Here is a 23,918-nt window from a genome sequence, read left to right as displayed (position 1 = left end):
GGATCCGCCTCTTGTGGAGATAGAAACCGAAGGATAATCGAGGTGCCTCAACATTCATCCTAAAGCACATGAATACAACGATTTTGGTCATGGAGGGCAGCAAACAACACAAATAAATCAAATATTTTTGGGGGGCTGAGATCCAATTATATCAAATGGAAAAAACCTGAGGTTAGCGGGGTGTGCAACAAGGCAGCATCTTACACAAAGCTTTGTCCTGTATAAATCCTGTCACATAACTGGAGTGTATGTGCTGGAATTAACTGGAAACAGATCTTCTGATTCCATCTCCCTTTCAACCTTTACAGCTTGATGGAGAACCAATTAAAAATTAACTACAATTATACCAAGCGATGATGCTACTTCAGCTCGTACAGCCACAATACTCTATGCCATACCAGGAGGTTCATTGTCCACCATTCAACAGAAACATTATTCTTCTGCTCCCAGGGATACAGAAGAGATTATTTTAAGAGCACAAACGTGCAGAAATATTGCCTATTTTTCAACTTCTGTATCTGAAAAAAAATTGCTGCTCAGAGAAACTTTATCCTCTCCCTCCCTCTTGCACTCCACGCAATGTCTTCTGTATTAAACTATACTTTGCTCAAATATTTTCTACTAGGGATTCCCCTGCAACTGAACAATAAACAGCATTCATTGTGAAAAGAACATAAATGTCTTTGGAGTCTGGAGCTGAATCTATAATATCATAAAAGTATATCAGGCAGGCCACTGGTTGCGGATGCAGTGTTCTGCCGTGCCTATAGGATTCATCTATACACCCTCCATACACCTTCCTTTGAAGAAAATACAACAGCTTGCTCCTGCTTGTATTGCTCATTAACAGACTATAGCGGGATAGAGAATGGTTATTCATCCTGAGATCTTGCAGATTCAACTTGGGGCATGACCATAGCTTTGTAACTAAAGCAAGTCATACTACAGCAATTCAATGTAATTTAGAAAAACATTTAATGAAACGGTCATAGTATTCACTATAGCTCGGGGCATGTGGCATGCATGTTTTAAGGCAGCAAATCAAAATTGGTCATATGGAAGCTGAAGCAGGCAAATATTAACTTAAGGCTAATCTTTATGACATGGAGCTGTTCTGAAACCAGGTCTCAGGTTCGATTATTGAACCATGCCAAGTTAAACGATCGCAGCCTCCAGGATTTGGGGTCCTATAATCCTCTTCTGAGCTGGGAAAGGATGAGACAGAGAAAAGAGAGCAGTCAAGAGCTTTCACCCCCCCCCAACAGAGTTCCCGGAACCCATTTGACAGTGTGAGGCAAGGACACCTGCCAAGCTCAGTGGGAGACCCCTAATAACCAACTAACGCTCGTGAAGATGATGCATCAAAGGGCTGGCAGTAACAAGAAAGCTGTAGCCCAAAACAAAAAACAGTGCCTTCTGAAGGATTTAGCAAGGAACCCAAATTGAATTAAATCTAACTAGCATTGCATTCTATGCTATGGACTTAACTCGTTTCAAATACAAATTTCATCATATACACTATGAAATAAACACTTCATTACTTTCAGCACTAGTTTCAATGAGGCCTGAATGTAGTAACTGTGCTTGTAATGCCCCATTTGCATGTAAACATGCATGCAAGCATGCATCAAGATAATTTATTAAAATCAATAACTATCTTGCGGCCTGCAAAATAATACAGATCCTCATGTTACTGCATTATGGGGGCAGTTTGTAATGGGTGTGCCTATACTCTCAATGGTCATGTTAGAGGTATCTGTTTTATTTGGTTGGGGTGGAGTTGGGCACTGGATAGTGGGGTTGAAAAGGATTCAGGCAATCACAACTTCTAGTAACCCACAGGCTTGGACTAATGCCCTGGAGACATGAGTTCAAATTCCAACACAGTAACTGGTAGAATTAATTAAATAAACCTGGAATTAAAGCGCTAGTCTCAGTAATACTGACAATGAAGCTACTGAATTGTTGTAAAAGAAAACCATCTGGTTCACTGTTATCTGGGAAGAAATCTGCTGTCTCTACCTGGTCTGGCCTATATGTGACTCCAGATCCACAGCAATGTGGTTGACCCTTAACTGCCCTTTGGCATGGCCTAGCAAGCAACTCAGTTATAGGCAGTTCACCAACATCCACAGAGATGTGCAATAAATGCTGGCCTGGCCAATGACGTTGCATCCCAAGAATGGGAAAAACAACTGTCAATAGAAGGTTCAAATGTGGAATGTGGATCCAGGAGCTTGGACTAGGATCTTTCACTAGAGCTCTCCAAATGATGTATTTCTGTTAGGCTGGCTTACTTGTGTTTGTTTTTCATTCTGACCCCTGTGAAAGCAGTCATCATCTATCCGAGATGACAGGTAGCCAACCAGCTCTTAAGAGTTTGACCTTGGTGGCTAATCCTTAGCTATATTTCAGGTGGTGGTGGTGGTGAAGGGATCAGGAGAAAAGAGAGGGAATCAACTGGTGAGCAGATGCGTGGAATTTTGTGGCACAGTATTCTCGAAGCCTTCTTTTGAAAGTGTCACAGTGCTGCATGGTTTCAATCAGATTTTCTCTTAAAAAAAGCATCCATATCAGACTATTTCTATACTTCTTGCTGCACAAGTAATGGGAGGCAGTGTGGCAACCCCATTCTCCCTGTGCCACTCTCCTTAAATTACTCTCTCTTGGCACTATGCCCTAAGCAACAATGCTGGCAACCATGAACTTCCATTTTTGATTTATGTTGGTCCATGATTATACTTGGCAAGGTACTGCAGTGGTTTGTCATAGTCTTCTGCAGATGGCTGACCAGGAGACACTCCCGCTCTTACTGCCTGCCATCAGGCACAACAGAATGACTTACAGTTTGACAATCAACCTGTTTGGCCACATTACAACTGCACCTTCCATGGCCAGCAAGTCCTGGAGTGTGACTCAAACGCAGAGCTTCTGGTCTCAGGGGCAGGGGCACTACCCACTGTGCCACAAGTATTCCTTCCCTATATTGTTATTCTGCTTTAGAACAGTGCCATGTGAACATCCAGCTTCTAAAGTTCCTGCTTCCAGAGCAAAGGAAACAGCCAATTTCATCTTGCTAACTGGCTGCATCTAGAGATTGAGAGAATTTTACCTTTACTGTCAACTGTGATTTTTTTGAATTATAAAAGCTGTTGCAAGCCATGCACACAGGTGGCGCTATTTGAAAAAAGGAGAATTAATAAAAAGTGCAACTGCAAGCAGGCAACACAATAGCAAAATTATATGGTAGCCCTCAACTCTACGGGCACTTAAATTGTCATGGCTCTCAGGGAAAAGAAGAACACATGATAGGACCGATGGATATTTGTCTGAAGAGTTCATTAATCTAACCCACTTGAGATACATTTCCAAATGGTGAAGAGGTCTCTGGGCACTAGTTCAGCAGAATTATGAGGAAGGTAAAAATTCACCAACCGCAAACAGAAAAGGCCAAAACAAAGGAGGCAATGTTCCCATTAGACAATTATGAAAAGTCATAACCTGGTGCCAACTCTGTGGCTGGCAACATGGGTTGGTTGAGTAACTTGTGTGCAGATGCTTTTAAACGTATTCTTTTTCTCCCAAATTGCTGCTGTCCCAGCAATTTACTGAGTGTTTTCACTAGTCAGTGCAGAATGATTCTGGTTATGACCAATTCCCAGCTCTGGCAGTGCTCCCAAAAATTGCGACATGGTATAATTTCCCCAGTGATCCAAAGTCCCTATTAAAACAAATAGTATATTACAGGCCTTCATCAATTATTGACCAATAGTCCCAATGTCCCTCTGGCACTACTCACCAACGATAATAATTAGCTCAAGGCGCAACCAATCATGTTCAAATTTAATTCTGCTCAAGAAACTGTCAGCAAAATATAATACAATAATTCTGTTAACAGGAAAGCCCAGTCTCATAGCCTAATTTCAAAGAAAAAAAATTACTCAACGTTCTGCTGCCATTGAATTTGGTTGTTAATTTAAAAGGGGAGAAATATTGTTTTACGTACATAAAATTGATTCGCAGCTTGAAACAATATAACAGTGGGGTCTTGATAAACAGTCCAGATTTTAAATGGTCCCCGCAAGCCATTAGCAGTCAGGTTGGCAATTCTGGCGTGCGTCCTCTGTCATAGTAGATTCAATGCCTACTCCACACCTACAACTCCTTCATATGCTTTCTTCTAGGTTTCTGCCAGACCACACAGACACCTTTGGGAATTTGTAATTTTATGTAGAACACACACAACCCAAATAAGTCTGCTGATGACTGTAGAACCGTAATTTAAAATACAATGCTGGAGGTGCTCAGCCGATGCATCAGCTGCCTCCTCGACTCCTGAGTTTGATCCCTGGGTTCCCAAAGCACAGCTCTCATGCAATCAGCCCTTCAATGAACATAAAGCTGCTGAGGCTCACAAAGTCTGTTGGGAAGATTTGCTTTCACTGGTTCTTCAGGCTGCCGTTTTTATTAAGCGAGTCCATTTGACTTCCAGCCAGCTGCATGTGACCCAGGCTTGCAAGAACAGGTAGCACCAGTGATAAAAACAAAAAAACTGCGGATGCTGGAAATCCAAAACAAAAACAGAATTATCTGGAAAAACTCAGCAGGTCTGGCAGCATCGGCGGAGAAGAAAAGAGTTGACGTTTCGAGTCCTCATGACCCTTCGACAGAACTTGAGTTCGAGTCCAAGAAAGAGTTGAAATATAAGCTGGTTTCCAGCTTATAACCAGCTTATATTTCAACTCTTTCTTGGACTCGAACTCAAGTTCTGTCGAAGGGTCATGAGGACTCGAAACGTCAACTCTTTTCTTCTCCGCCGATGCTGCCAGACCTGAGTTTTTCCAGTTAATTCTGTTTTTGTTCAGGTAGCACCAGTGTAGGTTTTGCCCAAAGACATAACAACTTGTATATCTAATGCCACAGCAGAATGTGCATAAAAATCAGGGAGTTTCATATTTTGCAAGGACATAAATTTAGTTAATGCATTGACACTGCATGTTTTCCTAGCCTTCAACATATTAGATTTTTATGCTGAAGTGGTTACATATTTAAGAGTGAAAGCACAAATTTTTCAGAAAACCCCACTAATATCTTTTAAAAAATAAATGTTACTCTATTTTAGTCCACATTGTTGGATTCTACCCTGCTCGAGCACAAAGAAAACAAAGATCAGATTTTTTCTTACGCAATACCCATGGACATTTTCCAAGTTAAACACTTTGGGACTGGTTCTATTCTTAGTTACCTCAAAAAGTAGTAAATTGCAGGAAAACTCAATATTATCTAGTACTAAAAATACACATTAGCAGCTAATGGGAATATAATCGTTTGCTTTTCCAAGCACTTAGGAGAGTAAAATTAACAGAGCAGCATAGTGACCACGTCACCACTGACTGTTCCTCAATTCAAGGATGACATCTACTCAGGGTTGCAAGTTTCTATCTTGTGCCTTCATGCGAATGAAGAGGTTGATTCTCAACTCGCAGATCTTTGAGCACATGGGACAGGACGTCCCGCAAGGTGGTGGCATCTTGAGTGCAGGATTTGCTTCCTTATCTTTCCTTCTCTCCACTGCTCTGGCTCATCATTAAGGCTGGTCCATCGAAGTTGATTTTACAGGAGTTTTACCCGAATGCTTGTGGAGCTGGCTTCAAGAATAACACTAACGTTTGTTCGGCAGGCTTCTCATTGAATCTGTAGGATGCGGCGGAGGCATTACTGATGCTCTTATGCATCACTGATACACAGTCCAGATCTCACTGCAGCACAGGAGTGTGGTGATGACAACTGCTCTGTACACTCAGACTTTTGCTGACTTATGGAAGTCTTTGTTGTCAAACACTCGCTGTTTGTAGAAGGTTGAGCTGGCGCAGCTGATTGGTGTTGGATCTCCTCGTCAATTGTGGCCTTTTCAGAGAGGTCACCACCAAGGTATGGGAAGTGCTCAACATGTTCCAACAGCGCATAGTTAAAAGGTTCAAGGGAGCACTCATCTCCATTGCATCGAGGTGGCAATCCAGAGAGGAAGTGCCCATGTGCTGATTGTATCAAATGTTATGATATGTTAAACCCTATAGTAGAAACTCTCCAGTTCATAGAGACTCCTTATAACATGAATAATTTGAGGGTGGAAAAAAAAAATCAAAAATTAAAATGTTGCATCAAAACAAAAAGTACATATACTGTTCAAGAGTAATCAGTCTCCAAAACTAATATTCGCTTGATTGTATATTTTTAAATGTTGTGTTTTATTTTACCTCAGCAGTTAACGCAGACTGGACAGAGAACACTATCGCAGATTGGTAGGTTCTATGATTCTATGGACACCATGCTCAAACCTAAATAACACACACACACTCCATCTGCAGGGATTACTCTTTCAGTTACTAAAACAGCAACATACCTTTGAGTAACCCAAATGCATCAATGTCTGCTTTTTAATGATACGGCCACATTAACAAATCTGAGAAATATTTTTAGACTAAGAGCAAGGAGGACCAGTTTTCCATTAGATTTCCCTGGTTGCCATCAGTCTTTTGGGGTAGTGGCAGCAGCAATGATGCTCTTCTTGAAGAGAGGCTTAGTTAGCTGATTCTCCGCAGACTAAGCTGTGTCACAAGCAGATGGTTTTATGTTTTGGCATCTAGATTTAGGGAAAATACAGGATACTGTATGATATTGCTCCCAGTTACTAACCTGACCATGCCAATTTGGCATTTAAACATAACAGGTGTATTAGAAATGAGGAGGGGCAGGGGAAAATGAAGATGGTGAAGAAATGTGGAAGGACAAGATGGGAGGAACATTTTTACAGCTCTAGGTTGATTCAGCTATCAGGTTTCTTCTTAATATTGGTTACACATATATGAGTACTGTCCTTGGATATATGAGGGGCCTGCATTAATTTGGAATATAGCAACGTGGGACTTAGGCGCTTAAAGCCTGCTCCACCATTCGACAAGATCATGGCTAATCTGATTATGCTCTCAACTCCACTTTTCTGTCTGCCCCTATAAACCTAGATCCTTTGTCATCAAAAATCCAACTCAGCCTCAAATAAATTCAATGACCCAGTCTCCACTGCTCTGAGGAACAGAATTCCACATTTAGTAATAATGACCCTCAGAAAAAAATTCTGTTCATCTCCATCTTAAAAGGGAGATCTCTTATCCTTAAACTGTGTCTTCTAGTTCCTATCTCCCCCATCGGAGGGTACACCCTCCTGGTATCCACTCTATCAAGTTCCCTCAGGATCTTCTATGATCTTCTATAAGATCACCTCTGATTCTTTCAAACTCCAATGGGTAGAGATCCAAACTGTTCAACCTTTCTTCATAAGATAAGCCCTTCATCCCAGGAATGAGTCGAGTGAAACTTCTCTGAACTGCTTCTGATGCAATTGTATCCTTTTCCAAATAAGGAGACTAAAACTGGACATAGCACTCAGCAGATGTGGTTTCACCAAGGCCCATTCCAGCTGCAGTAAAACTTCCCTTTTTTATATTCCATTCCCCTTGCCTTCCTAATCACTTGCTAAAGCTGCATACTAATTTTTTTTGTGATTCATGTACCAGGACACCCAGATCCCTCTGCACCAAGTTTTGCAATCTCTCTCCATTTTAGTATAGAGCTTTTCTATTCTTCCTGCCAAAGTGGACAAGTTCATATTTTCCCACATTCTCTACTCTATCAGCCAAAGTTTTCTCCATTCAACTTATCTATATCCCTTTGTAGATTCTCTACCTCCTCTTGACAACTTAGTTTCCTACTTATCTTGGTTTCAAGTTTAGCTACCCTACATTTGGTCCCTTCATCCAAGTCATTGACTTTGACCAGGTCTTTGACCAAGCTACATGCCAATTAAGTAAATGAGACAAATAAAAAAGTCTTCCTCAACCTCATTTTGACATCAATATATTCCAGTGCAGTGAATTGAACCCAGCTCAACAAGAAAACAGCTTCCTGCCAATCGAAGGTCAGGTTTTCCATCAGAGATCGTGCATACATACATATTTGTACATACATGTACATTGCAAAACAGTCTGGGTTTCATTGCCACAGGCTCCTCTATAGGCAGGATTCTAAGCTTTCCCACAAAAAGGTGTGCACAGCCTTTGAGTTAGTAAATCATTGCTCTTCAACTTATTTATGGAAAGCTTCTCTGACTTATAAAATGGTTAATCACTTACAACTGATGAGTTACTGAATATCAAAGGCATCAGATCAGATCTCTGTACCTCATAACTAATGCAAACATGCTTAGAAGGATCCCCTTTACCAACAAATGCCATAATGTATATTGTTATGGCAGGATATTTTTGGTTTCATGTAGGAAAGCAAACAGTAGCTAATTTACAGGACTGAGCTACTTCAAAGTAGCTCTATGAAAGTTTTCAGCCAATAACTGGCAAGATGATTTTTTCCTCTCACCTCCCACCACCTAAAGGCAGTGCACTGGTGCTGAAGTATAGCCCCAGGAAAACTGATGGCCCCCTGACATTTCTAAATGGCAGTTTTGTGCAAGCCCCGAAGTACAGAACCTTGGGCACATCTCTGAAGAGCACAATCCCATCTTCGCCTAATTCCCACACTCATATGTTTCCAGATGACAACTAGGACAAAGGCATGGAAATCAACTGTAGTGACCCAGCAGAAATTGCCTAACTCACTAATACTCAGTACCAAAACATGCACTGCATTTGCCTAATAACCAGTTTAGACATCCTTAACAGTCTAATTTATATGGGCTGTTTGAGTAGACGTGGGAAAACCACCACTTGGAAGTTCCCTTCCAAGCCATCCTGACTTGGAACTATATCGCTGTTCCTTCAGTCACTGGGTCAACATCCTGGAACACCCTCTCTTACAGCACTGTGGGCCTACCTACAATCACATAGACTGCAGCGGTTCTCGGAGGCAGCTCACCACCTTCAAGAGCAATTGGAGATGGGCAATAAATGCTGGCCTAGCCAGCGACACCCACATCCTGCAGAAAGAGAAGACGATTCTGATGAATAGACCCAAGGTTAGCGTGGGGGTTATTTCCTCCCCCCGAAGAGAATGGGGATGGATGGTGAACATGTTGAACAAATTGGCCAGGAAGCAGTGGCAGCAGACAGTGGGCTAAATGTAGTAGATTAAATAGCAATTTGAGGGAGAGTCCAACTGAGAGTCACTGTATTCATTCTTGAGACCTGTCAGATGGATGACCGAGTCTTCCATCCTGTGCTTTTATGGTCTTAAAATGTCCCACATGGGTGCTCTAAAAAGCCTAACTGTACATGTATCAATTTGTAATGTTTTAAAACAAAATCTTGCAGTGGGAGCGCTCGCTCTTGGCAAATGGTGATAAAACTACCGCAAATGATAAAACTAGGAGCAACAGGATTGTGGTAGTCAGGCTAGTGGCAGTCACTACATGTTTTGGCCAACACTGACCTGGTATTGATCATCAGTAGCAGAGAATGATGAAAGAGTCAAGCAACGTTTGGGTAAATGCTCACTCACATCACCATAATGAACCATGCAAATCATGTAGCAGTGGAAGAAAAATCAGCCACATTCTTGCTCTTGATTACAGGCCAGCATACCCCACTAGAAAAGAATGTCTACAAGTACCACCTGAGGACAAGACAGCTCAAACTCCCATACCTCCCTTAATTAGGTTGCCAATAATCAGTCAAACAAAGAATAAAATAAATACGATGTGATTTGCCAGAATGATATCAGGGCTAAAAAAGAATGAGTTAAATATACAGGTTGTACAGACTAGTCCTGCAATTACTTGAGTGTAAAAGATTAAGGGATGGTCTAAGTGAGGTGTTTTAGATGATTAAGGGATTTAATAGGGTGGATAAGGGATAAGTGTTTCGTCTGATGACAGAATCCAGAACAAGGGGACATAACCTTGAAATTACCCATACCAGACACTAAAATCTTCACTGCTCCGACTAGGTAATTGCAGCTGGCAGAAAGTCCCAAACTACCTTCCCTGAAGCAGTGCTGCCCAAACTGTTTCCCAGTGTAACCCCATTTTAATGCCCCAGATTTCAAGTAATCCCAGGGGGAAAATGTGGAGGCACAAGATTGAGGTGGTGGTGGGGGGGCGTTGTAAGGCATGGTCTTCAGCTGCTGGAAAGTCGGGGGGGGGGGGGGGGGGGCATGTGGTGGCAGACAAGGGGAGGTAGGTTGTGGTTTGAGGTTGAGCATGATGGCAATTGTTTAAACTACAGGGTTTTCACAGCATTGTAGCATTTTTTTCAGCAACAATTAAGCGTCAAAAGGTGTCTCTTAGGTCACATGGGGATTTAAAGGGACCTTGCAGCTGTTAGTATTTAGTCTGAACTGCACAGTAGCCATGCTGCTGCGTAGTTTGCAACCCCAAAATCTCATCTCGTGACCCCACTGGGGGTCGCAATCCATAGTTTGGGAAGCACTACCCTAAAGTAATCTTCTTTCCAGAGAAATTATACTGGTTAGTAACAGGAATATGATTTTCCAGTTAGATATTAATTCCATTGCACTGTTCAAAGAACTATTCTCCTAAATGCCCTCTACCATCTTCCTCCTTCAGGTACTATGTCCTAAGAGGTAATTGACGACCATGGACTTCCATTGGATTGGTCCATGATTACGCTTGGCAAAATACTAGTGGTTTGTCGTTGCCTTCTGCAGTATGGTTGACCAGGAAGCTCTTGCTTTTAAATCACCTGCCATCAGGCATAATGGAAGGATTTGTAGGCTGATCAACCACCTGTTTGGCCACATTATGAATGCACCTTCCATGGCCACCAAGTTCTGGAGTGGGACTTGAAACCAAAGCTTCTGGCTCAGAGGTAGGAACACTACCACTGCACCACAAGACCACCCCTCTTTACCATCACTGCTACCAAAAACAAATTAGCTTGCCAAACATGTCAGGCTGTTTTAAGATGTGCGTAGGCAGAATCAGCTGAGATGTTTGCTTAAACGACAACTAAAGCTCAAAAGCAATTAATTGACTGCAAAGTACTAGATATCCGGAGTACGTCATGAGGTGTTTCATAAACGATAGCTCTTTGCTTCTGAGGATAACATTAGGATTGCAGCACTGTTCTCCGGATAATCTCACTTCAACCCAGTAATGCTCAAGAATGTTCTAGAAGAATGTTTCCTCAGCCCGTTTGTGTTTTAGGTTGCAGAACTGACACTTCAGCATTGGTGTAAAGTGGTTTTGTGTTGACATCAACTGTTCTGTTGGAGTTTGCATTAAGTACAGTCGAGATCTAACCTCCATTCACATCACTATCACAAGGAATCAAGCTAAATTTACATATTCTCATGCGCAGGCACCAAATATAGCAATCTAGGATGCACTGGAATTAAACTGTTGACAATACTATGTCAACAGCCCCACAGTAATCCAGCTCAAACTCTGCCACCGGCGAGAAGACTTAAACCAATGTCTGATGTTGAGCTACATATTATATCTCCAAGCTCAATGTACCCAGCACTAAGTGCAGCAGAGGCATAGAAAAAAGTGAAAGAGTAGTAAAGGTGGCAGAAGCCTAGTAGTTACAACGTAACTACAAAAAGCACACCAAAAACCCTCCTCCTGGAAAGTGAGTAGTGTTGCAAAGTGGTTTATGCAGGACAAACCTAATTTCGATATGGTAATGAGGTCACTTATGGGATAATGGTTATACATTTTCCCATCAGAGATGCTACATGGTGTTCAGTATGCTTTGTAATAAACTACAATTACTCAGTACAATTTGGCAGGACACACTTAAGAACCAGTAGTCTATTGAATCAGTACTTGTGATCCATAAAAGCTGCCTTGTAACACCATTTATTTTTAAAGCCAAAGTCCTACAATCCCATGCCATAAACATTGCAGAGTATTCTGCAGCAACCAAAATTTTCCTAATTAAATTGAAAATACTTAAGGCTAAGTAAATCAAGGGTTATTACCAGAGTAAAAATTTAACATTGGCTCACTCACTAATGTGCACAACAATGCAAAATGAAAGAAAACAAATCCTAACACACCCTGCCAAAAAAAGCTACAAGGTTTGTTACTTCTGTGGTCAAAATATTTTTTTTTACCGAAACTATAACAATCCTATACAAATAAGTGAAAAAGAAGAGAAAAAAAGGATCTCAAAACTGAATGAGAGGTGACTAGTTAGTTTGTTCTTTGGTGGTAGTTTTGTGCAAGGGCACTGGGAGGCATTTTTAAACATAATCCCTTAACCCAGTTGCATGCCCTATATTCCAAACCCCACAGCAGTAACATAATTCACTGACCCCCTCCACCTTTCCCACCAGGTGCAATGAGCAACATCTCAAATAGAGGTTAGTGCCCTCTAGGCACTGCAGTTTCATTGGTAATTTTGGATAGGTTGCCATTCTCTAAGACCTGCTAGAAACTGGAGGCCAGCAATTCCTGCTCATAAAGAGGGAAGGAACCTGCCTTGATGCTTTACTCAGATGATGATCGGGCAGCAACTTGCAATACCCACAAAGATCTGGTACAGGAACAAAAGTTGGGAGAACTGCATACTTACCCAAGCTACAGTAACATAAGAAGTGCTCAAACTAGTGAAACCTTCATGTAATTCAGAAACATTTAACTCCTGAAAGGAAAAGGGTGCACTTGGCTTAAGGGCCTTTTCAAACTGTAAATGGATATCTGCAAATGATCCAGTAAATAAATCTTTGAAATGAAATGCATTGCCTCAAATATATTATTTTTTCAGGGCAAATGTAGAACCCACATTAGCCTTTTTTTAAAAAAAAGACAACTCCAACAATGGGAAATTCAGCACTTTATTTGATGCTTACTAATTAACCCTGGTTGTGATCGATTTTCATCACGGTTTGATAAGACAATTGAATCACTTGGAGACCACACAATAAAACGCTCAAAAGGAAACATTGAAAGCTATAAAACAGGGAAGATGATTGCTGTTTGGCAAAAGGAAATTTACAGTTGATTTGATGAAAGGTTACCTTACAAAGCAAAGGCATTCAAAATCAAAAACATTTAGCAAAGATTCAAAACTAATTTGCACAACTCAGCCAAGTGGATTTCTATTGCTTTGCTTGGAGCAGCAGAGAGAATTGAGAAACCACCACACTGCTCACCTCGATACCACAACTGCCACGCAGCCTCTGAGGAGCAGATTCTTTTCGACAGCCTCACTACTTGGTTCCTAGTTACACTAATCATTTGGCATCAGTCTGATTGAAAAGATCACACCACATGGACTTTGACTGCACCCCAACCTCATCACTGGCTCCGACATCAGATTTTGACTAAATTTTGACAGAACTGAACATGTTTGAAAAAAAAAGATTTCTGCTCTTTTCCAGTGTCACCAAGCATACTAGTACCTGGAGGTCTGAGTTGCTGCAAAGGCTGGTATATCTAGATGAGGGCCATATAGGGAAATGGAGATAGAAGATTACTTTTTAAAAAGTCAATAGCCCAAATTTTACTTACATTACACAAACATTATGCTCAGAGTAAGAGGCTGTACACTTCACAAATTGATATCAATAAAAACTGCAAAAGACAAGGTTTTGCTACAAAACTGGAAAATATTGCATGCCCTGGAGAGAATCAAACAGATTGTCTTTTGCAACAACCTGAGGATAAGTTTAGAAAGGAAGTATCTTTGAAGTCTTTCACAGTCGTATAATCTATCCTTGTTAATCACCATATATTTTATCTTCAGATCTGAAGGATGAACTACTTTCATTTACGCAGGTTACACCATTAGCAGCTTTTATTCCATTCTTTTGTTTTAAATATATAGTGAAAGGGGGAACAAATTATCCAAATTGCTACTCTTGTATATTTTATATCTCAGAGTAATGCAGAGGTGACACAAGTTTATGTGGAACAGGTTTTATTTACAGTGCTTTAAAATGTCTACTCTGTGCTTCAACTCTAGCTTCCAGCTCTTTCTACAATTTTGTTTACTTTTATCGAAGTCTACACCCAGGAGTAACAATCAACCAGTGAGCATCATTAGTAAACAGACTCATAATCAAACACAGAAAAATTGAATACGATCACATAGGAACAGGTGGAGGCCATTCAGCTCCATGGGTCTATTCCATATTTAATTATACCATGGCTGATCTGCATCTCCCAGTGACAGGAGGATTTAAGTCATGCATGCCTCAGTGAATCCCTTAGCACAAAGTCCAGGAAATGGATTGTGCAAGTGCCAAGGCCCTGGAGTTTCTCCAAAATGGTTTGAATAGATAAAAGATGCTTTAATAGGATGAAATAATATAAACTGGAATAATCTACACACAGCCAGCAAGCCATTTGTTATTTGATTTTGGGGGGAAATGAAGTCTACCTAAGATATGTGGAACCTGGAGAATACACAGGAGACAGCGAGAATACAAAGAGCGCGCAGGGCTCGGGGTCTAATTTACCCAGGAGAGACAGAGCATGAACCTGGTTGGAGAATGTGCAGGAGACAGTGAGGGGGGTAGAACATGGGAGGCTGGCCAGAAGTGCATTGGAACAGTTAAGTCTGGCATGCATAAGGGTTTCAGCAGGAAATCAATGTACTTTCTATATGTATGAAGATTGCACACATGGTTTTAATAAAGGAGAGCTGCCAAGTATCAATTATTCAGAAAGCAGATCACTCACTTTGATTTGCCAACTTCTATGGTAAAATATGCCATTGAGCTCAAAACATAAATTTAGCACCAATGTCAGCAGGACCACCAGCGGGGTTGGTCTCAGTCACCCAAGATTTTGTGGGGGGGTGGGGGCAGGAGGAAGGAATGAGATAGTGGTCCTGGGTGCCACTCCCAATCCCTCCTTAGTGGCCTTTGCTAGATGAGCAGAGACATTGGATAAGAAAAGGGAGGGGAGAGTTGGTGCCTCTCAATAAAATGACCTTCAGCATGGACTAAAACAAAAACAGAATTACCTGGAAAAACTCAGCAGGTTTGGCAGCATCGGCAGAGAAGAAAAGAGTTGACGTTTCAAGTCCTCATGACCCTTCAACAGAACTGAGTGAATGTTAGGACAGGGGTGAAATATAAGCTGGTTTAAGATGGGAGGGTGGTGGTGGTGGTGGGGAGTGGGGGTGGGGGTGCGGTAAGGACAGAATTGGGGTGGGGGGAGTAGTGTGGTTTTAGGGATAAGCAAGCAGTGATAGGAGCAGATAATCAAAAGATGTCACAGACAGAAGAACAAATTTCCCCCAACTTAGTCTACTGCATTCGTGGCTCCCAATGTGGTCTCCTCTACATTGGAGAGACCAAACGTAAACTGGGCGACCGCTTTGCAGAACACCTGCGGTCTGTCCGCAAGAATGACCCAAACCTCCCTGTCGCTTGCCATTTCAACACTCCACCCTGCTCTCTTGCCCACATGTCTGTCCTTGGCTTGCTGCATTGTTCCAGTGAAGCCCAACGCAAACTGGAGAAACAGCACCTCATCTTCCGACTAGGCACTTTACAGCCTTCCGGACTGAATATTGAATTCAACAACTTTAGATCTTGAACTCCCTCCTCCATCCCCACCCCCTTTCCGTTTCTTCCCCCTTCCTTTTGTTTTTTCCCAATAATTTATATAGATTTTTCTTTTCCTACCTATTTCCATTATTTTTAAATCTATATCTTTTATGCCCTGTTAGTCTTTCCACCCCACCCCCACTAGAGCTGTACCTTGAGTGCCCTGCCATCCATTCTTAATTAGCACATTTGTTTAGATAATATCACCTTCAACACCTCTTTGTTCTTCTGTCTGTGACATCTTTTGATTATCTGCTCCTATCACTGCTTGCTTGTCCCTACAACCACACCCGCCTCCCCCCTGCCCCAAACCACTTCTCTCCCCCCACCCCCACCTTAAACCAGCTTATATTTCACCCCTCTCCTAATATTCACTGAGTTCTGTTGAAGGGTCATGAGGACTCGAAACATCAACTCTTTTCTTCTCTACCGATGCTGCCAGACCTGCTGAGTTTTTCCAAGTAATTCTGTTTTTGTTTTGGATTTCCAGCATCCGCAGCTTTTTGTTTTTATTTCAGCATGGACTATGCTTACAATGTGCATGGCTAAATTACAAGAGGGCTTCTGCTATTTGTGGAATTGCACATCCGCACAAATCAACAACCTTTCGTAAGTGGGGAAAAAATCTAGGAGGGAAAGAACACACTGCTCAATAGATACAAGTAGATGTACAATCTGCGACACTTTTGCTGGCAGCTAACTGCCACTTTTAACAGTTCCTTGATGTTGATCAGAGTTCCTTCACTCAATAGAAAGGAGATTGTGCCAGAAACTCCAGCACTGCAGCATACAATTGTAAAAGATAAAAACAGTGACACACCTTCAGCATATAAAGGCATAACTATAACAGAAGGAGATTAAGAGAATTTTATCCATTTTCCTTTTAAATCATGAAAGGCCTCAAGGAAGATAAATAGAAAAAGATTGTCCTTTTAGTTGTAATCTGGAGTCTGCGCCCCCCCCTTGTCAACAAATTGGAAACCAGGTGAAACAAAAGGGAAAAGTTAAAAGGAATTTTTATCACCCCCGCCCCCAAACGCTCAGACACACACACACAAACATTAAACTCTGCACGACAAGTGACTTTTAAGGCAGAGGCTATAACATAATTCAAACAAGAATTGAATAAATATTTGAAAAGGAACAATATAAAAGGATTAGAGTAGGCAGCTCCAATTCATCAAATTATTGTTAGCTGTTAGCTTTCTTAAATTCTCCTGTGGTACGGAGCAGAGGAAGCCGCTTCTTAGTAGATGAAGCTTCTCATAAACCATATTTGTGGTTTGAAGATGACACTTGGCTAAAATAAGAAAAGCCAGATTTAAATGGTTAACCAGGCATTAAAGATGTAACAAAATGATGAACAGCGGCATATACCCTATAAAGCAATGGCAATAATCACTAACAAAATTGAGATTATATATTCATGGGTTAACTGCACCATGCACAGGGGACAGACACCTCAATCCTTTCTTTTCGGGCTATGAAAATGATACAAAAATTCTATCTATTTCTTAGTTCATAATTGTGGCCAATGTTAAGAATTATTCTACTAATAGTATGAGGACAGCACAAAATACTGAATTTGTACATTAATTCAAACAGCAAGAATTACCATCTAGGAGCAATACAGTACTCTTTCAAGTGGAACAGTTTCCAGTCCTTGGCAATACAGAAGCCATTTTACATCAGAATTTGTACTACAAGAGGCCAGCCCAAATTCTGAATATACACAGGTTTTTTTTAAATTAAGTATAGCCATGATATATTGTACTGAAAAGTAAAAGGTTTCAGTAATTTGAACGTGTGTATGTAATATACACCTCAATAATGTCAAGGGCAGTCTAACATTACAACAGTGCTTAACCGGCTATAAAGTGCTTTGGGATATCCTAAGGTCACAAAAGGGATTGTTTAAATTCAAGTCTTTTCTTTTTAAGTGCTTGACTGAGCCTCTGGCTATCCATGAAATCCATAACCATATGTTTGGCATACTGAGTTAACATATCTAATAGGGATTAGAAACTAGTAATCTAACATGAAAATGTGTCAGTGGTCTTCTGGTCTCTTAAATCCCTTATTTCTAAAATTGCAAAATGCCATCAACATGCTTGCCTTCCTCAGTGTACCCTCAAAACATTGAGTCCTCGACTCTGAGAACTCATTCTTTTCCAGAACAAAAACAGAATTACCTGGAAAAACTCAGCAGGTCTGGCAGCATCGGCGGAGAAGAAAAGAGTTGACATTTCGAGTCCTCATGACCCTTCGACAGAACTTGAGTTCGAGTCCAAGAAAGAGTTGAAATATAAGCTGGTTTAAGGTGTGTGTGTGGGGGGGCGGAGAGAGAGAGAGAGAGAGAGAGAGAGAGAGAGAAGTGGGGGTGTGGTTGTAGGGACAAACAAACAGTGATAGAAGCAGATCATCAAAAGATGTCAACAACAATAGAACAAAAGAAGAACACATAGGTGTTAAAGTTAAAGTTGGTGATATTATCTAAACGAATGTGCTAATTAAGAATGGATGGTAAGGCACTCAAGGTATAGCTCTAGTGGGGGTGGGGAGAGCATAAAAGATTTAAAAAAAGTTTTAAAAATAATGGAAATAGGTGGGAAAAGGAAAATCTATATAATTTATTGGAAAAAAAAAGGAAGGGGGAAACAGAAAGGGGGTGGGGATAGGGGAGGGAGCTCACGACCTAAAGTTGTTGAATTCAATATTCAGTCCGGAAGGCTGTAAAGTGCCTAGTCGGAAGATGAGTTGTTGTTCCTCCAGTTTGCGTTGGGCTTCACTGGACTTGTGAAAAAAGGACTTTTTCTCCTCCATTTTTTTCTTCCTCTTCCTGTCTATAAACTTTGAGAAACACCCTAGTCACCACTTGCTGATTAACCTTACCCTACATTCTTTCAGCTTTGGGAGTCTCTGGTACTACAGACCTTTTTCCTGCAACTAAACTCAACAATTAAAAAAAAATGTTACAAGAGAAAAAAACTTGAGCTGCTTAACTTAAGTTATCCGCACTTTTAGAACACTCTCCATACTGCTGCTGGCAGCCAACATGCCTCGCCTACAATTATCTATTTTTCAGGGCAAGGAGGCTTACACTATATTCCCAAACCCTCCCTATTTTGGAGGGGTTGAAAGGATATGATTTCCACCATTCCCTGTCCCTGCCTCTAGCTTATTCAGGTGTTAAGGATGAAAAGGTAACCTGCTCACACAAGGAAGCCATTCTTCCCATTATATCAGCTCTTTCAAAGAGCTATCAATTAGTCTCAACTCCCCTCAGCTTTTGCCATGGCCACACAAATTTCAGGTGCTCTAACCAGCTACTCAGTCGCATTAGACCATCCTCAGACAAATCATTCTTATTATCTTTCTCCTCATGGACAAAGATCGCCAAGAATGATCTGAAACTTGCAATGAACAAGTGACAAGCCACAGCCTACTGCACTGAATTAGATACACTGCAACAGTAAGGTTTTATAAACAAAAGTTTATTATGCAATGACTTACCAGGGTTTAACTATAGAGTTCAGTACTCTGTTGCTATAATATCCAGCTTCAGCTCATCATGAACCTCCTACCAGATATCTCAATTTTCCTTTTGTCTTTTTTTTAAAAAAAGAAAGCTCTTATTCAGCAATCAAACTGGTATCCCACAGGCAAGCATCACACATTCTCCTACTACCTGCACTGCTGCAGCTTTATTCATTTCCCCCTCTTCAATGTTGCTCTTTCAACGCTGCAACTATTTTGTAAACACATTACTTGGCTGCAGTAGCACTGCATTAATAGTTTGTGAATCATTACGCACATCAATTATTCTGAAGAATTTAAATGGGCTTTTGAGAATTGGTGCTGAAGCCTCAAACTGTGTGTTGCACAACTCATGGAGTGCGATGCATTGCTCAAACTTGCAATTACCTAGCAATTCAATAGTATATAAACCTCAGCCAGCAGGAGGTGTCCAACAAGACCATACTCTGATTTATCTTCATTCCACCTACTTACCAATTCTCATTCATTCTCTTGCTCCCCTATAACCTTCTGTGCCACCGGACTATTAGTTGGTCATACAACTCAAAAGCAAGTCTCTCACTGAGTTTAATTTTCCTTTGCTTCTGGTTCAAATGCACTGCTAACATATGGCAAATATGGGAGCATTTCAGTTGTAACACTAACCAGAAAGTAGGTGCACTCCTTTTTATTAATGGAGGTTCACTAACATCTTCTCACTTTTCTATGGACATTCAATATCACAGCTGTACATTGATGGCATGGTAACCAAAACAGCTAAACATTCAGGCTCAAAATGGTTGTCAGCCGATACATTTAAAAACCAGGTGCCTGATGAAAAGTGCTAGCTCCAGTAATGTCAGGAGGGACCAGTGGAATGGGATCTAATTTACCAACATGAGCACGGCCCAAAGGTTTGTCAATAAAAATAACATTTAACCAATAAGCGGAGGGGAAGGAATATCTTGCAAAGCAATATTTTTAAACAGGTACAATCCAACACAGACACAAGACCAATAGTTTGTGTATCAAGTTTAAAGGGCATTAAACTAGTAACAAAATGGATTTTGAAAAAAAGCCTCTGAAGGCTAAAAATCCAAAACCAAAAACAGCAATACATAGCTACTCCATCCTCTGAACAAAGAAAGCCAACTTAGCAATTTGGTTTGTGATCTCTCATCTAAACCTCAACCCTTCATCTTTTTCAGAATGCTCAAAACTCCTGTGCGCATCCAGCATTTCCCATTTTAAAGCAGCAGGATTTACAATGGAAATGAGGAGGGAAAAAGCTTGTTAGTTATCCCTCCCCAAGGGTTAGGAATACCCAAGAAAGTGTTGCAGCCTCAAAAGACAAATCACTGAAATTTTCCCTCAGGACTTTGCAAGTTTTTAAGTCGTTCATGCTTAACTGCAAGTGTTTGTAATCAGAACTGCGTCGTTATGTTACAACCTTCTAACACACTCCCAGACAGCTTTAATCCCAATACAGCCCATTAGTGAGCACAATTCTAGACAGCACATCAGACTAAAATCATTTCTGCTTGGATAAACCTATACCAAAATGCTGGTTATGATTAACACAAACTGGTAATCATAAATAAAGTATGACTGCTGTGGGAAACTGAAATGTCACACTGAGGTACAAAGAGGGAACATAAAACATTCAAGCATCTGAAGTGCCATTTTGGCTCAACTGATCACTGTTGCCAATCAAGGATGAAGTCTCACTGAGGCACAGAATCATACCTAACATTTCAACAGAGTGTTGTACTTTTCAGCTAAAACTTTAAACCAAGGCTTAGACATTCTATACACAGTGGTCCAGGTGAACGTAAATGACCACATAGCACCATTTAAAAGAGGAACGAGTTTCCCAAATGCCTCAGCCAACACTCCTCCCTTAAACACCACCTTGGACTATCACTTACTGTTTGTGGGACATTGCTGTGGACAAATTATCTTCCAAATCTGCTTACATACAACAATGGCCTCATTCCAAAAGCAAAATCATTGGCAATGAAGTGTTTGGGGGCCATTCTACAAATGTAAAAGATACATAAATACCAATTCTTTCTTTTGGCTAATGGAAGCCTCAATAGTAACTGCTTAATGCTGACACGAGGCAAACAAACTATGAAAGTTATCACATTAGCAGCATTGACTTTTGTACCCCAAAGAACTCAATTTCTGTATGGAAACCTTTTTACATTAACCACCTTGTCAAAGACAAAGTCCAAAAATGTTGCTGCAATATTAACAAAGCCATTTCAATTTAATTTGCTTTTCTTTTTTGGCAGGGGATGGTGGGATTTTTATAAAACCAAATAATTTTCAGGAGTAGCACTTTACATCACAACACTTCAAAGCTGTTCAAACACAGAATTACATTTGACATGCACCAACTTGCCATGCAGGCGCTGTAGTACTTTATGGTGATACTCACTGTTTTTGCAAGTTAATCCCAGGTCAGACTTCAGATCAACACTGCAATTGTGGAAGCTCAAAGGCCAGATATAAACAGGATGAGGGAAGAAGGATAAACTAAAATGCATGGAATGACTGACTTGATGGAGTGAGCAAAGGGATCCTGTATTACCAGAATTACGTCGTCATCATCATCACCACATGACTCATACAACAAGTCGAGACAGAATTGTTACAGGTACCATAAACACAGGAAACACCTTCATTGCACCAATCCACAGCAAAACCACAGGCATTCAAATTCAGCTCTTTTCTGGAAAAAGTTTCTACAACGTCAAAAATTAATTTTTTTTCTCACTTTTTATTTCCATCTCTCCCATTAGTAAAAACAAATAGTAAAAATCATGGTTTCCATCTAATGAATCCATGAACCACACAAGATAGAAATTACTTTGTCCTCCCCAACCCAAGTACCTCAGTGGCTAAACGTCATATGCTGCATATTGTGGTTACTAAACCATACAAGTCAGATCTGTTTGGAGTTGGTCAATCTCAGCCTGACAAATGGGGTGATATGATTAGCCTAAACATCTTCAGCTTAGGAAAGAAGGGCATAACTTACTATCCAGCTGACTCTATTATTTCCTTGTACCTCAGTAAAGCATTTGAAGTCCCCCCCCACCCCCCACCCCAACACATTAAGTGCATTATATAGTTGGTGGTGGTGGTTGAGGTCAGTGTCATATGCGGATGCATACTGTGATGAATATGTAGTTCATGGTGCATGTTAATATTTTAGAGGTAACATTTAGATCTGTGAAGATTGTTGTGAAGGTAGCTAAAATGCTGGGCTTTACAGAGCACCAGAATACCCAAAAGAAAGTGGCAGATCAGAATAGAAGACATGGAGCCATAAAAGAATAGGCGGGCTTACTTGGCTGGAGAACTGAAGATGCCATGTCTACAATGCTTGCAAAGAAGTGCAGTCCAGAGTTGTTTTGTTTTGGGAGTTAGAGGTGAATTAGTTTAAAAAGCATTCAGTGAACCCTCAAAGGCTACAAAGTCATGGAGATGGGTGGAGCTTAAGAAACTTCTCTGGTTTCAATTCATCTGTGTTTGCTGGGAGAGGGGGGTTGGTTGCAGTTTCGATAAAATTCTTAAGATATTAAATTCTATCCTATCGTGGTACAGAACAAATAATACAAAACTAGCTGGATCGTAAGTTAGGGCCCTCCTTTCCTAAGCTGAGGATGCTTAGGCTAACCATATCATCCTTGTGACTTGTCAGCCTGAGATTGACCAACTCCAAACAGACCTGACTTGTGGCTTAATAACTACAATTTGCAGCTCATGCTGATGTGAGTGACATAGATAGGGTTTTTCATTATCAAAATCATACTACATGTTAAAATTATCATATAATGCCACAAATGATCTTGTTAGATTGATGTCTCAATAATTCCATTAGATTTCCCCATAAAAAGGGTTGCCTGAATAGGAAAACCATGAGGTAACGCAACAAGCTTAGGGACAGAGGGAAGGGATCAACGAAAATAATATTTTAAGGAATCTAGAAGGAATGGTTCTCGTTTGGTAAAAATTCAGTCAAATATTTAAAACAGGCACCTAACAAAGATACTGGAATTTCACAACAATAAAAACTTTGACTTATTCAGTGATAGGAACCATGAAGATGAAAAAATAAACCACAATGATATGCTAATATGTTTTGGATGCATGACTTGTTACCCACCACAGACAGGCAACTTGCATAACTAACATTTCAAAATACCTCACTGGTCATTGGAAATTACCAAAGCAAGTGTCAATGCTCTTCTACTCAATCAGCGCTTCTCAAAATGGGCCACTGGGGCTCCACTGAGGCTTTCTGGGGGTCCACAAAATATTAAAGGGACCCAATGCTATGACGCCACAGGTTAACCACACATGGCAATTTTCCTCCCTAACAGACATCAGTGAACCAAATGGGTTCAAGTGTCAACATTACCAAGACTAGGTTTTTCTTCCAGATTTATTAATGGAGTTTAAATTCCACAAGCTGTCATGGTGGAATTTGAACTCAAGTGCCTGGAGCATTAGTCTGGATGTCTGGATTACTAGTCCAGTAACATTACTGTTATGCTACTCTCCCCTTGTGAAAACACAGCATTAGTTTCCACACGCATGTCGACATCATCCAGCTCTACCATAGGACTGTTGCTAAATTAATCAAACATTCAGCATTGAATTAGTAAAAAAAAACTTAACAGGAAGGCTGAAGCCATTGTCTCAGTCCTCGCTACAGATTCTGTTCCCTAGCTACCAACTCCATCCCTCTCCCTCGCAACTGTCTGAGGCTGAGCCAGATTGCTCACAACCTTGGTGTCATATTTGATCCCAAGATAAGCTGTCAACCACACATCTGCACTGTAAGGCATTTTGAT

At 40.8% G+C, this 23,918-nt stretch overlaps 1 protein-coding gene across 8 annotated transcripts in view; it reads right to left on the bottom strand.

Moving 5' to 3' along the window:
- The window catches only part of sipa1l1 (signal-induced proliferation-associated 1 like 1), a 383,121-nt gene that overhangs the window by 329,335 nt on the left and 29,868 nt on the right, over window positions 1–23,918 (bottom strand). Inside the window, exon 1 of one of the 8 annotated variants that reach the window (XM_041214399.1) lies at window positions 21,494–21,608. The exons of 5 other annotated variants lie outside the window; for them this stretch is intronic. The gene's annotated coding sequence lies outside the window, so the exon portion shown is untranslated. Of the gene's footprint in view, window positions 1–3,501; window positions 3,545–19,047; window positions 19,136–21,493; window positions 21,609–23,918 lie in introns of those variants that run through there. 2 more of the 8 variants (XM_041214400.1, XM_041214401.1) reach the window with 2 other exon arrangements.

This window comes from Carcharodon carcharias, chromosome 20 (genome assembly GCF_017639515.1).
Source record: "Carcharodon carcharias isolate sCarCar2 chromosome 20, sCarCar2.pri, whole genome shotgun sequence".
NCBI classification, from domain to species: Eukaryota; Metazoa; Chordata; class Chondrichthyes; order Lamniformes; family Lamnidae; genus Carcharodon; species Carcharodon carcharias.
Note: the sequence above shows the minus strand (reverse complement) of the source record. Positions and strands in the feature narration are given on the sequence as shown.